We start from the raw sequence: 14,587 nt of genomic DNA, 5'->3' as shown, positions 1-14,587 counted from the left end.
GCCATCTACCTTGAAATGCTGAGCGGGGCAAAATCAAAATGGTGGGGAAAATTCATGCCTCTGGTGGAAAAGCCACATATAGATTGGGTGCTAGAAGGAAGGCAATTTAACTCATGCAAACGTAGCTGAACTAAAACCAGAGATTAAAGAGAACTGCTGTAGCTCACACCAAATATTTAGTAGCTGCGATTTTCATTTTAGCTGCCGAGTTCAATTCACAAAAACAATAATATTTATTTAACATCTGTTCTGTGTCAACAGTTTGGTGTCATCTTTAAGACTGTTAAGTATTAGAATAAATTACAGGAGGCAATGAAATCTCTCTAAGAAGCCTTTATCATTTGGATACAGAATACGGCTATATAGCATGAGAGAGGTGCCAATCTTTCCAGAGACAAAGAAATGGGAAATATTATCAGCTACTGAACTCCTTGCCTATGACTTTTTATGTGCAAGTTTTCATGGCCATCATGCTTTATATAAAACATCAATAGGCCACTTCGGCAATCCCCCACATGTGGCCCAAGAATTCAACATAAACAACGTAGAGGTTATATTGAGTGTCCAGTTAACATGGTTGAACAAGGGACTGTGGGGATGAATGTGGGGGAATGTATTTGGAAGTTCTTGCCCACAGATGAAATACTATGGTCATCTGTTCACGAAACAGACCATCACTGAGTTCCTCCACTGTCCTGGATGTGTATAATGGAGGACAAAACAGACATATGGTCTCCGCCTTCGTGAAGGTTATGGGGAGAGGGTAGATCAAAAAATAAATATGTCGTCAAACTCTCACTCTTTGCAGATGATATGATACTTTATGTGGAAAATCCCAAAGACTCCACCCCAAAACTGCTAGAACTCATACAGGAATTCAGTCAAGTGGCAGGATATAAAATCAATGCACAGAAGTCAGTGGCATTCCTATACACCAACAACAAGTCAGAAGAAAGAGAAATTAAGGAGTCGATCCCATTTACAATTGCACCCAAAACCATAAGATACCTAGGAATAAATCTAACCAAAGAGGCAAAGGATCTGTACTCAGAAAACTATAAAATACTCATGAAAGAAATTGAGGAAGACACAAAGAAACGGAAAAACGTTCCATGCTCATGGATTGGAAGAACAAATATTGTGAAGATGTCAATCCTACCTAGAGCAATCTACACATTCAATGCAATCCCCATCAAAATACCATCCACTTTCTTCAAAGAAATGGAACAAATAATCCTAAAATTTGTATGGAACCAGAAAAGACCCCGCATAGCCAGAGGAATGTTGAAAAAGAAAAGCAAAGCTGGCGGCATCACAATTCCGGACTTCCAGCTCTACTACAAAGCTGTCATCATCAAGACAGTATGGTCCTGGCACAAAAACAGACACATAGATCAATGGAACAGAATAGAGAGCCCAGAAATGGACCCTCAACTCTATGGTCAACTAATCTTCGACAAAGCAGGAAAGCATGTCCAATGGAAAAAAGACAGTCTCTTCAACAAATGGTGTTGGGAAAATTGGACAGCCACATGCAGAAGAATGAAACTGGATCATTTCCTTACACCACACACAAAAATAGACTCCAAATGGTTGAAAGACCTCAATGTGAGACAGGAGTCCATCAAAATCCTAAAGGAGAACACAGGCAGCAACCTCTTCGACCTCAGCCGCAGCAACTTCTTCCTAGAAACATCGCCAAAGGCAAGGGAAGCAAGGGCAAAAATGAACTATTGGGACTTCCTCAAGATAAAAAGCTTTTGCAAAGCAAAGGAAACAGTCAACAAAACCAAAAGACAACTGACAGAATGGGAGAAGATATTTGCAAATGACATATCAGATAAAGGGCTAGTATCCAAAATCTATAAAGAACTCATCAAACTCAACACCCAAAGAACAAAGAATCCAATCAAGAAATGGGCAGAAGACATGAACAGACATTTTTCCAAAGAAGACATCCAAACGGCCAACAGACACATGAAAAAGTGTTCAATATCGCTCGGCATCAGGGAAATCCAAATCAAAACCTCAATGAGATACCACCTCACACCAGTCAGAATGGCTAAAATTAACAAGTCAGGAAATGACAGATGTTGGCTAGGATGCGGAGAAAAGGGAACCCTCCTACACTGTTGGTGGGAATGCAAGCTGGTGCAGCCACTCTGGAAAACAGTATGGAGGTTCCTCAAAAAGTTGAAAATAGAGCTACCATATGATCCAGCAATTGCACTCCTGGGTATTTACCCCAAAGATACAAAAGTAGGGACCCGAAAGGGTACATGCACCCCGATGTTTATAGCAGCAATGTCCACAATAGCCAAACTGTGGAAAGAGCCAAGATGTCCATCAACAGATGAATGGATAAAGAAGATGTGGTATATATATACAATGGAATATTATGCAACCATCAAAAGGAATGAGATCTTGCCATTTGCAACGACGTGGATGGAACTGGAGGGTATTATGCTGAGCGAAATAAGTCAAACAGAGAAAGACATGTATCATATGACCTCACTGATATGAGGGATTCTTAATCTCAGGAAACAAACTGAGGGTTGCTGGAGTGGGGGGTGGGGGGGGGGGGTGGGGGTGACTGGGTGAGGGACACTGGGGAGGGTATGTGTTCTGGTAAGCGCTGTGAATTGTGCAAGACTGTTGAATCTCAGATCTGTACCTCTGAAACAAATAATGCAATATATGTTAAGAAAGAAAAAAAGAAGAAGAATGTAGCAGGAGGGGAAGAATGAAGGGGGGAAATCGGAGGGGGAGAAGAACCATGAGAGACGATGGACTCTGAAAAACAAACTGAGGGTTCTAGAGGGGAGGGGGGTGGGAGGATGGGTTAGCCTGGTGATGGGTATTGAGGAGGGCACGATCTGCATGGAGCACTGGGTGTTATGCACAAACAATGAATCATGGAACACTATATCTAAAACTAATGATGTAATGTATGGGGATTAACATAACAATAAAAAATTAAAAAAAAATAAATATGTCATCACACATTGTAATAAACAAAAAAGAGGTGTGTATACTAGGTGGCAGAGAAAGCTTACAATATTGCCTGGCTGTAAGTTTAGTTCTCCCCAGAAACAGGAAAGACATTGCCCCACGGCCCCCTTAATTGTGCTTTTGTGTGTTTTCAAATCAGCAGTAACTACGTGCACTTGATAGATATGTTCTGTGCTCCGAGTGCCACAACCTGTTTGACAAGCACAGCCCGCTTCTCCCTCAGCGTAACCACTGAGTCATGGACAGGCAGGCCAGCCGGCTGCGTGGCACACAGGGACCAACCAGCAGCCGACCACGTCCAGCAGACAGCCTGTGCTCCTGGGTGCTCGGGACAGAAAAGACTGCCTGGGCTGTGTCTGCCTTTTTTTTTTTTTTTTTAAAGATTTTATTTATTCATTTGAGACACAGAGATACAGAGAGAGAGAGAGAGCATGAGCAGGGGGAGAGGCAGAGGGAGAGGGAGAAGCAGACTTCCTGCTGAGCCAGGAGCCTGATGTGGGGCTCGATCCCAGCACCCTGGGATCATGACCCGAGCCGAAGGCAGATGCTTAACCATCTGAACCACCCAGGCGCCACTGCGTCCGTCTTTTTAATGCCACCTCCACATCCAGGTGAGTCGCAGTCACCTAAGCGGGTTCTGAGCAACGCTGAGGAAGAAAAGAGAGTTTTGTTCCAAGAGTGGCCGAATGTGGAATTATTTTCGGGTTCCTTTCTTGTCCCTACTGAACACCTAGTACCTCCTGCAGCTATGTTCAGTGTCACTGGGAAGAACCATCCTGCCATCAGCTCAGAAAGGCTCCCGTCTCGCTCCTAAGAAATCCCAAGTTTCTTTTGTGGTAAGTGGCTTAATGAGACTGCGTGAGTGGTAAGAAGAATCACTTCTATCATTTTATGTTTTGATCATGCATCTCATTGCACTGGTTAAGTTGAGCTTTGATGTTACAACACTGCAGCACTTGAGGACAATAAAAGGCCTTTCACTATGAAATAGACAAGAAGTGCGGTTAAAAAAATGCTTCCAGAATGGACTTCATATCGCGTGATAAGACTTTCTCAAGTGCCATTCTCAAAAATCTCTGCTAATATTTGAACAGATACCAGATGTTAAAGCATTTCCATGGTCTCCCACGGAGAGTCAGGTGAAAAGACATATGTTAATGTCAGGTTAGCAGAAAAGGTATACTATCATGTCTGCACATGTGAGATATGTACTAGATCGGTAAATGCCCATTGCATTTGTAATGACTCTTATAGAGTTAGTGGCCCCCCCTTTTTTTTTTTAAGATTTTATTTATTTATTTGACAGAGAGAGACACAGCGAGAGAGGGAACACAAGCAGGGGGAGTGGGAGAGGGAGAAGCAGGCCTCCCGCCGAGCAGGGAGCCTGATGCGGGGCTCGATCCCAGGACCCTGGGATCATGACCTGAGCCGAAGGCAGACGCTTAACGACTGAGCCACCCAGGCGCCCCAGTGGCCCCTTTTTGATATCAAATAATTTAGCAGACCCCCACTCATAGCTCTTATGCTTTTACTTGGTTGAGAATATGTAAAAATGACCCAAAAAGTCATTCTGAAGCTTGTATAAAGAGCAAAATGTAGCCCTCCGGCTGTGAGGTTTGGACTCTCATCTTTCACCATCTTTGAGCTACTGTGAGTGAAATAGCAGATCAAAGTTCTGTTTTCATAAATATTTCAATAATATCACAATTAGCAATACCATTCCGGGTAATTATTCAAAGACACTACACATATTATAAACCAAATATCCATCTTTTAAAAACAATACAGCAGTTTAATTATATCGAGAAATACAGTGGGAAAGGATACCATTTGAACTACGGGGAGTTCATGGGACATCACCAATAATCAACCAGAAAGCTTCATATTAATCATAAATGAACCGTTACAATTAACAAAGCTTTCATATCTGAAATGCGGCTGGAGAAATTCATTTTGGCAAGCATTTAGAAGCATCAGGCACAGGAGGCTCTGAAACAATATGAAACTATAGCAAGAAATAAGTGAAAGCTAAAAACGGGGTAAACAATCAGTGCAAAAGGTGTTCTATTAGTTTTATGATCAGCCCTTAGGTATTTCAACCAAAGGTACAAAAAAGAAAAATATATAAATATGCCTTCCCTCAAGAACTATCACTTTATTTGGTGCAATGGCTTTCATTTGTTTACAATAAGATGATAGAGAAGACAGTTATGGAGATGAAATCGATTGTAGTCACCAGAGGAAACCCACCAGAGTGGTCAGCAGATGTTTTACAAATACTTGGGGAGTCTGTTATGAACTTCAAAATGGAAATCCAAGAGAGCATTTTGCATTTGTCCAGAAATCTGGAGGAACAAAGGGTAATGAAATCCTGGGTCTTCCTTAGCCTAAGTTAAACACCATGGGCCCCCATCCCGACCCTCCCCATTGCTGGAGCTCATCCCCACACGCTGATTCCCCAGGGAATATTATCAGCCAGCCCAGTGTCAAGGCTTTGAAAAAGCCTCATCACTATGCAACCCATGTTGGCACTCATAGCCTTGCCGTGTGTTGGATGGCTGTTTCTACTAAGTATGATGCTAAGCAGAAACTCTAGTGGCCACAGAAGCTATGAAATGCCAATTACAGTAGACCTCTACTTCGACTGCCCTTAACCGTCACCTGACAGCTTTGAAACATGCTGATCCCTGGACTGCTCCCCGCCCCAAGATTCTGATTTCATTGGTCTGGGGGACGGAGGGCAGCTTGGGCATCAGGACTTTTTCTTTCTTTTTCTTTTTACATAATTATAGATTCACAGGAGGTTCAAATTTTCCCTAATGATTACTACATCATACGTAAATGTAGTTACAATATTAAATCCAGGAAATTGGCATTGGTACAATGTGTGTGCATATTCTGTGTCATTTTCTCACACCTGTAGATTCCTGTAACCACCACTGGAGTTAAGATACAGAACTGCTTCATCACCAAAAAATCGCCCTTGTACTCACGCCTTTATACTATCACCTACCCCCCTCTCCCTACTATTCCAACAGACACTATTCTGTTCTCCATCTCTCTAATTTTGTCATTCAGGAAGGTTATATTAATGGAATTATACAGTATGTAGCCTTTGAGATTGGCTTTTTCACTTAACATAATGTTCTTGAGATCCATCCAAGTTATTGTGTGTCTCAATAGTTCATTCCTTTTTATTGCCAAGTAGTATTCCATGGTGTGGATGTATCACAGTTTGTTTATGGTACCTATTATGGGACATTTTGATTGTTTACAGTTTGGGGCTATTACAAATACAGCTGTCAGGAAAGGGAAACAAAAGCAAAAATAAACTATTGGAACTATGTCAAAATAAAAAGCTTCTGCACAGCTAAGGAAACCATCAACAAAACAAAAAGGCAACCTACTGAATGGGAGATATTATTTGCAAATGATATATCCAATAAGGGGTTAATATCCAAAATATACAAAGAACTTATCAACCCAACACCAAACAACCAAACTGATTAAAAAATGGGGAGAGGACCTGAATAGACATTTTCCCACAGAAGACACCCAGATGGCCAACAGACACACTAATGATGCTCACCATCATTTACCATAAGGGAAATACAAATCAAAACCACAGTGAGATATCACCTCACACCTGTCAGAATGGCTAAAATTAAAAAAGATAAGAAATAACATGTGCTGGGACGCCTGGGTGTGCTCAGTCAGTTAAGCATCTGCCTTCAGCTCAGGTCATGATCTCAGGGTCCCGGGATCGAGCCCCGCATTGGGCTCTCCACTCAGTGGTGAGTCTGCTTCTCCTTCTCTCTCTCCCTCTCCCTCTGTTATCTCTCTTGCTCTCTCTCAAATAAATAAAATCCTTAAAAAAAATAAAAATAAAAGCCTATACTTAAAAAAAAAAAAAACAAGTGCTGACAACGATGTAGAGAAAATGGAATCCCTGTGCACTGTTGGTAGGAATGTAAATTGGTGCAGCCATTGTGGAAAACAGTATGAAGTTTCCTCAAAAAATTAGAAATAGAACTACCATATGACCCAATAATTCCCCTACTGGGTATTTATGCACAGAAATTGAAAATACTAATTTGAAAAGATATATGCACCCCTATGTTTATTGCAGCATTATTTACAATAGCCAAAATATGGAAGCAACCTAAGTGTCCATCAGTAGGTGAATGGATAAGGAAGATGTGGTGTGTGTGTATGTGTGTGTGTATAAAATATTATTCAGCCACAAAAAAGGATGAGATCACACCACTTGTGAAAACATGAATGGACTTGGAAGATATTATGCTAAGTGAAACAAGTCAGACTGAGAAAGACAAATACCACAGGATTTCACTCATGTGGAATCTAAAAACAAAAAAACTGAATAAACAAACAAAAAGCAGAATCAGACCTATAAACATAGAGAACAAACTGGTGGATGTCAGAGGGGAGGTGGGGAGGAGGATGGGCAAAATGAGTGAAGGGGAGTGGGACATTCACGGGAAGAAAATGCACAGCATAAGGAATGTAGTCAATGATACTGTAATCGGGATGTATGGTGACAGATGGGAGCTACACTTGTGGTGAGCACAGCATAATGTATAAACTTGTTGACTCACTATGTTGTTCATCTGAAACTAATGTAACATTGTGTGTCAGTCAACTATACTCAAATAAAAATAAAGCTACCATGAACATTTGTATAAAATGTTTTTGTGTAAACATAAGTTTCCATTTCTCTGGGATACATGTTAGGAGTGTAATTGCTAGGTCATATGTGAAGTGTATGTTTAGTTTTTTAAGAAATTGCCAAACTATTTTCCAAAGTAGCTGTACCCGTTCACATTCCCACCAGTAATGTATAAGAGATCCAGTTCCTCTATATGCGTGTCCGCATTTGGTATTATCAGTATGTTTTATTTTAGCCATTCTGATGTGTGTATAGTGATATCTCTTTGCAGTTTAATTTTCATTTCCTTCATGGCTAGTAATGTCCAGTATCTTTTCATGAGCTTATTTGCCATCTGTATATCCTCCTCAGTGAAATGTCTCTTTATGTCTTTTGCTCATTTTCTGATTGGATTTGGGCATAAGAGAGGTGGCATTTAAAAGATTCCCTAGGGGCACCTGGGTGGCTCAGTTCGTTGTGTCCAACTCTTGATTTTGGCTCACATCATGATCTCGGGGTTGTGGCATGGGGCCCTGATTCCTTGGGCTCTACCCTCAGGGAAGAGTCTGCTTCTGCTTCTCCCTCTCCCTCTGTACCCCCACCCCCCGCTTGCACGCACGTGCTCTTTCTCTATAAAATAAATAAATAAATTTAAAAGCTGCCCCAGATGCTACTCATATGCCGCTAAGCTTGGGAAGCAATGCCTTGTGATAACCTCTCTATGTAGGTATACTCTAAACTTAAGCTGTTGCACCAGTGTTAACATTAAAATAGGTCTGTGTGGGCAGGACTAGCTAATTAAACATGCCTGCAGTCCAAGGCAAGGGAACTGCAAGTGTTTTCTGGGAGCTCAGGTTGTTTGCATATGCTTACCTCAGAGCTGGAAGAATGAGAACTCCAGAGGATAATTCTGGAACTGTGGACCAGAGTCCTTCTACCTCACAATCATGGTGTGTGTGTGTGTATGTGTGTATGTGTGTGTGTACATGTGTGCAAATGTTAATTCCCAGGTCCCTAACCCCAGAAGTACTGAACGAGAAGTTTTGAGGATGGCGCCTAGAAGTATGCATACACACACCAGATGGTTCCTATGCTCTCAAAAACTTGAAGTCTGTCGACTCAAGGAAGACTAGTGACCCCACTCTCTACTGCTGGAGTTTATCTTCAGGGCATGGGTGGGTGCCCTTCTATTTTTTTAAAAAGATTTTATTTATTTATTTGAGAGAGAGAGAGAGAACGGGGGGTGGGGGCAGAAGGAGAAGAAGACTCCCTGTTGAGTAGGAAGACTGACATGGGGCTTGTTCCCAGGACCCTGAGATCATGACCTGAGCCCAAGGCAGATGCTTAATCAACTCAGCCACCCAGGTGCCCCGTGGATGCCCTTCCATTAAGAAAATCATTTCAAGAGGAATGTCCTTGAGCTACTTTGGGGGCACAGAGACTTGTGTTCTCCTTCAGAAAGTAGGGAACAGAGGTGCCTGGGTGGCTCAGTTGGTTAAGTGGCCGACTCTTACTTTTAGCCCAGGCCATGATGTTGGGGTCATGAGATCAAGCCCTGTGTTGGGCTCCCCACTCAGTGGGTAGTCCGCTTGAGATTCTCTCTCTCCCTCTCCCTCTACCCCTCCCCCCACTTGTGCATGCATGCTCTCTCTCTCAAATAAATAAATAAATCTTTTTTTAAAAAGGGGTACAAAGAGAGCTAGGACAGTGTGCTTGCCTACTTGCAAACTGGTCTTCCAGAAGTAGTGCTCGCATATCATACCTTTATATTGAGAAGTAATCAAGTGTAGTAACCTATAATGATAATAATAACTAGTATTTATGGAGCACCAATTATGTGCTAGGCTTCTCCCACACCCTAGCTCCCTTAATTCTTATAACAACGTAGAAAGGTGTTATTATATTCTCCATCTTATTGAAGAGGAAACTGAGGCTCAGGGCGGTCTGGTTCTTTGCCCAAGGTCATAAAACTGAACTGTCTTTCCTTCTGGAATTTCCCTTTATTTTTGTCCTCGGTTGACCCCCCAAAAAAAGGTTTTTTGTTTGTTTTAGAGGACCTACTTGAGCCTCACTTTAAGAAAAGAACATATGAATATATTTACACGGCCCGACTAGCCTAACTGGTCACCGTTTGTGCAGTGAGCATCAATGCCACACTGAAGCTGTCTTCCTAATTCTCTGGAGCGGTACTGCAGCCGGAACTGTAAAGTCAAGCTGCGTCTAAATAGAGAGAGTGCAGCTCTTGGGAGCCCTGAAGTAGTTGTCTACTGTACAGGGTTAAAAATTATTTCCATCCTGCTATTCAGGAGCCTGTAACCAAGGGCAGAGAAGCCATGCCCTTTATTTTATTATTATTATTTTTTAAGATTTTATCTATTTATTTGGGAGAGAGAGCATGCATGAGAGAGAGAGCTAGAGAGAGCATGAGCAAGGGAAGGGGCAGAGGGAGAAGCAGACTCTCCACCGAGCAGGGAGCCTGATGCGGGGCTCGATCCCAGGACCCTGGGACCATGACCTGAGCCGAAGGCAGACGCTTAAACGACTGAGCCACCCACGCATCCCCAAGCCATGCCCTTTAAATGCACACTTGGGGTCCTGGCCTCCATTTACACAGCCACCTCTACAAGGCTGTTCCAAGTGGAAGCTCTTTTGTGCTCCAGCTGACGTTCTGAATCATCTTCAATGATTGCCTCAGTTCTCTGAGCAGCTTTGACATAATGGATGTTTTCATAATATGCCTGGTCTCATTGTTCGTAATTCCTGGTTGCCTGCCATCTCGTGTCTTTGAGCCTCAGGTAAGTTGACATACGGCCCCGTGGGTGTGATGAACTGGTTTCCTCTTTTCCCTTCCCGGGCTCTACACCCAAGGCGGACGTCCTCCAAGTCTCCTTGCCTTTGGAGAGGAAAACAGGCTCCATAGAAAACAGAGCCTGAGGCGAAGCTTGGGTTGTTTCCAAGGCTCTATCCGGGAGCAGAAGAGTGAGGGGAGAGGGAAGGGTGTTAGGGAGAGAATGCGAGCAAATGCAGGGTGATGAGTGACAACGCTGGCCACGTGCCACACAAACCACACCCAGTGCTGAGCCAGCGGGACTCTGTGGGGAGGCCAAATGGAACCACCACAGGCTGGAGTCATCGGTCATCAGGGAGGAAGGCAGAGGAGCTGACCCGCTGGTTCCCTCCATCTCCTGACTCTCCTTGTTTGTTCAGAGCTGGTCCCATGGGGATTCAGCCAGCCTCAGTTCCAGGATGTCACTTGGCCCCTCCATGCAGCGGTGTGGCAGCCATCTTCTCTGCCCCCAGCAAGGTGGCAAGGTGCTTCACGGGAGTGCTGGGAAGAGCCGGCGGGTGCCCCTGCAGGTCTCCTCAGTGGGGCCCCGACTGCCAAGCTGCTGTGGCGTCTGTGCCGTGGCCCTCGGCCCTCACGCCGGGGAGGCTGTGTCTGCAGAGGGTGGCAGAAATAAGGCCACAGTGGGAAGCTAGGGCTCCTCGTGAACAAGCTGCCAGGGCCCAGGAGGCAGATGGTGCCAAGCCAGTCTGGGGAGGCAGAGAACTCCAGTCCAATAAAAAAATCCTTTCCAATTGTAATGTAATATTTGAGTATCAGTTAGTGTTCTTGGGTGCAAGCCACGGGAACATACTCTGGTTTTCTTAAGCCAGAAAGGAATTTATTGGGTGTACACGTAAGAGCTTTAAGCGACTGAAGAGTGGGTCTTATAGACCAAGCAGTGAGAGCTGCAATGAGCACAAGGTAGCAGAAACTGTGGCCCCACACCCCTGTCATGGCGGCAGATCCTTCCCTCTACCACCGCAGCCTAACGTCACTGCCTCCCCATGAGACCACACACCATCAGGCGTGCCTCCAAATAATAGAAGGGGTTGATGCTTGTTATGACTTGAATAGTGTCCTCCCTCCCAAATTCATATGTTGAAGTTTTTACCTCCAGTGCTTCAAAATGTGGTCTTATTTGGAGACAGGGTCTTTGCAGAGGTAATGAAGTTAGAATGAGGTCATTAAAAAAATGAGGTCATTAGGGTGGGCCCTAATCGAATACGATTGATATCCTTATAAGAAGGAAAAATTTGGCCCTGGAGACATGCATAGAGGGAAGGCAATGTGAAGAGATATAAGGAGATACAAGCCCAGGAGAAAGGCCTGGAACGGGTCCTTCACTCACCACTCTTGGGAGGAACCAGCCCTCCTGGCACCTTGATTTGGGACTCTGGCTTCCAGAAATGTGAGACAATAAATTTCAGTTGTGTAAGCCCCCCAATTTGTGGTTCCTTTTTTTATGGCAGCCCTAGCAAACTAATATAATGCTGGAGAGCCAAGGGAAGAGAAAACCCCTCAGGAGTCTGTTGAACTCTTTGTAGATTGCTAAACGCTTTGATGTACATCATCCTACCTGGCAGGCCTGACTTCATGGCCGGAGACCTGTACCGTCACTCAGAGCTCTGCTCTCAGAAGCACCTGGCACTTGGTTTAATGGTCTGCTGTTGCCATCTTAAAAGTCTTAATAGTTTTTAAGGAGGAGCCCCACATTTTCATTTTGCACCGGGCCCTACAAATTTTATAGCTGATCCTGTCACCTGGTTATCAGAGCAAAACTGTCAGGTAAACGGGGATGTTCTCAGTATCTACCCGAGTTTGATCAGGAACTGAGGTTTCTGATGCAGTGACCTCTGTGTTCCATCCAGTTTTGAGATTCTGCGACTCTAGAACTCATGTAAAAACTGAGACAATTTGGACCTAAAACCTTGACACTGTTGCCCTGCCCTCACTCCATTATCTTGCCTAACATGGAACATGTGAAACCAGGCTCAGTACCTTCTCCGTGGCCCTCAATGTCCCTGGCCTCCTAGTTAAGAAGTTCCTCTACCAGCCTCAACTGATGGTACCATCTTTTTTTGCTGGTCCTCTCTAGTCTACTTTTATTTATTTATCTATTAGACACCATATCTCTGAAGAAGCAGAGTTCTTGCCGGCCTCCTGGCTGGGGTTCAGACAGAAACTGCTGACGTCAGGCCACTGGATTGTGCCCTTGGTCAAGGACCTAGAGAAATACTTTCAAGAATCAATTGATGATCCTCTTCCTTGGTTCTAGATATTCAGTCTCTTGGCTTTCCTGAGATAAACCAACCCTTCTCATCTGTGTACAGAGTTTCATCATCTCTCCTGGTCTATCTTCTCTCTGTCCTCTCTCTCCTTACTTGACTGGTGCTCTTCCAGCAGGCCAATGAACTTGGTCCCTTGACACTCCTTTGATGTTCCTACCTTTTCCTGCAGCCCTGTCCTACTATAGTTTCCTAATAGTCACTTCACCCTTCACAGCTCTGTCCCCAGCGTCACCAGCGTCCCCTGGAGATTTCCAAGTCAGTTATATAACCAATGTCCTAAAGAAACACTGCATAAAGTTGCACTTAATTTACTCTTGGATTCCAAGCAAACATCATTTTCCAAGCCCACAAAAATTTTTGGAAGAAGTAGAAGGAGGTTTGGATTTTTTTTAAATTTTCTTTACCACAGAATGGAATATCATAGGGTGAGGTGTCCCATAATTATACTTCGTTGTTGTTTATTCATCCTCTGAGGTAGACATGCGTTTGTGCCTACATTCCTTTCTTTGGAAAGAACTTCCCCATTCCGTGTGCGTCCAGTGGGGCTCTTAGACAGGGGTGCTCTACCCCCCTCGCTGCCTCCCCATATGACCTACGCTGGCCAATCAGAGTGTTCTATCTTCTAGTGATTATGTCAGGAATTGCCATGTGACTCAAGCAGCACCAACCAGAATCATCCTTGGCAATGGGTATGTAGAAGCTGAAGAGAGAAGGTCTCTCTTCCTGTAGGAGTGAGCGAGCATGGAGACCAATGTTCACAGAAAAAACCTAGAAGTGGGGAGTGGGATCTAGATTCAGAGACCACTGCTTGAGAAGATCTTTCATGTTGGTTACTAGCTCATAGAGTCACAGAAATCGAGTTGACCAGCAATCATTTAGAGTTATAAGGGCTGAGGGTGTTAGAGAAAATGGAAATCTGGCAAACAAGGGTCTTGAATTATTCATACCCTAGAGTGATGGCTCAAAGTGGAGAATAGTACCAGTCTCGGGACTTTTTCTTTCTTTCTCTTTTTAACGTGTGAGGATTTCTGAGTCTTTACAATGTTGGGAGATGCTTTTAGCGTTGGGAAGCAGGAATGCTAGACTATTGCAATGTATAGGACAGGCCTACCAAGTGAAGAATTGTCCTGTTACCTGATCTCTCACTGCAGGAGAGAAAAATGCCAATCTGTAAAGAGGAGTGAGGTCCTGGTGTCTCCGAACGAACACATGTATCAAGCCCTGCAGATACCAGAGATCCAACCTCAGGCTGCACCTTCTCCATTTAAGCCTGTTTGACAGAAAGGGAACTTACAATTTCACACACTAGGGAGTAACAAGTGATCTGGTTCTCTGCAACTGGCTCTTGTAAGTCTCTGGTCTTCTTCACATTAAATTAGCCCTTCATATTAAATCAGGTGAGCCTTCCATCTACCCACAAATGTGACCATGTCATTCCCATGCCTCTAAATTCCTTACTGGCTCCTCATTGCCTGTGCGCTCCTTAGCAAGGCATGGAAAGTTCTTGTGTCCTGACTCCTACCTACCTCCCCAGCCTCAGCCCATGACACTTCCTACCTCTAGAACAACTGCGGTGTTTGCAGATTTCAGCTGTTTCAAATCTCCATGCCATCGCTCATGCTGGTCCCTTTACCAAGGATGTATTTCCTACCTCTCTTTTCCAGACTAAGCTTATTATCATAACCCTTCCAGAAAGCCTTCCAGGAACCCCCAGATGGACTACTGCCCCCTCTCTGGGCTCCCATAGCACACAGCATATACCTCTATCTTACGACCATTTAATATTAGAGTATC

Source organism: Phoca vitulina, unplaced genomic scaffold (genome assembly GCF_004348235.1).
Source record: "Phoca vitulina isolate PV1807 unplaced genomic scaffold, GSC_HSeal_1.0 scaffold24, whole genome shotgun sequence".
In the NCBI taxonomy this organism is placed as follows: domain Eukaryota; kingdom Metazoa; phylum Chordata; class Mammalia; order Carnivora; family Phocidae; genus Phoca; species Phoca vitulina.
The sequence above is the reverse complement of the archived record's forward strand: the minus strand, read 5'-3'. Positions refer to the sequence as shown.